Source organism: Austrofundulus limnaeus, unplaced genomic scaffold (genome assembly GCF_001266775.1).
Source record: "Austrofundulus limnaeus strain Quisiro unplaced genomic scaffold, Austrofundulus_limnaeus-1.0 Scaffold203, whole genome shotgun sequence".
NCBI classification, from domain to species: Eukaryota; Metazoa; Chordata; class Actinopteri; order Cyprinodontiformes; family Rivulidae; genus Austrofundulus; species Austrofundulus limnaeus.
The window spans coordinates 333,571-335,025 of record NW_013952605.1 but is presented as its reverse complement, the minus strand read 5'-3'; positions in this window follow the sequence as shown (position 1 = coordinate 335,025).

Here is a 1,455-nt window from a genome sequence, read left to right as displayed (position 1 = left end):
GCATAATGATGGCATCGGTTACAGAAGAATGTCTAAACTTCTGAAGGTTCCAGTGATGTATGGATCACTTGGGTTGTTACCAACATCTGGTGAAAATTTCATGTCATTAGCACCTCTAGTAATATATTTACTGAGAAAAATGGTGACGTGTTCAATACTAATTTTACCCGCTGTATTTCACCTGAGACTTTACAAAAAGCTTTATTGATGACATTTTGATAGAACCTCACCACCCCTCAGTTTTCAATATTATYCGACAGTCACATGTCAACAGATTAGGAAAAATAAAACAAATTTGAAACCATTWTTYTTCAACCACCTTAATTTTTTATAGTCGTTCTGTCRTAGATGTGCTGCTGTCCTGCTGATGCACCAAACTTTRGCTRTGGRGAGATAAACTACTTTTAATTCATAAAACAGCAATAAACGAGTTCAGTCACTGAGGCCCAAACCATCACCTCTCCACTGCTGTGCTAGAGTTTATACGCTGTTTTTCTTTAAGTAATATTTTTCCATATTTCCATATTGCAGAAATAAAAGAAATTTCTATCAGCTGATGAACCCACTGCCAAAAAGCAAAAGGCAAGTGAAAATGTTTTTGTGCCCACATCTGTCTGTTAGAATCACAAGAATCAGCTTTATTGTTAGCAAAATATTTTACAAACCACTTGCTAGTTATTAATGAAACTTTTGGGAAATATTCAATTGATGTACGGCTACGACTGATTAGCTTTTGGAGCTAACCTGATTTAAGATGGCTGCCACAGCCGACWCATTTTAGAAAACACAAAAATATCAACAATTCTGCCAATTTTACAGATACTCAGCTAAAATTTCGCTAACTGTAGCTGAGAGTCATTCACAACATCTGCTCCACATGCGTGTGGTGCAAAGCTTTCACAAAAAACTTTAACAGTTGAAGTCAGATCTGTTTGTCTGTTAGTAAAATATCTCATGAACCAGTGGATAGATTTGAATAACTGAGTGCAGACAGTAATTGTTAGATGTRCATCTACAACTGATTAGCTTTTGGGGGACATTTCAACTCAGGGTGGTAAACACAGCTAATTAAAGTTAGCCAGCACAAAGACGGCTGTAACTCAGTGAAACTGAGCTGAATTCTGGAGCGGTAGTAGCTGAGAGTYGTTCACAACTCATCATGTTATTTTCAAGGTTTGACCAAGTGCTTCTGGCATTTTTACAGCTTCCATAGTGGAACATGTTTGTGAACTGCACAATGAAAAGTGATCCTTGACCAAACCAAGGAAAAATGCACACACACCTACTATGTCTCTCTATCCTTGTGGGGACTTTCCATTGGCTTCCATTCATATTTTGGAAATGTTATCACCAAACCCTGACCATTTACCCTAAAATGAACCTCACAGGTACCTCCCACCTGAACTCAACATGAACTCAATTCACACCTTGGTCCTAAACCCAACCCCCCAACCC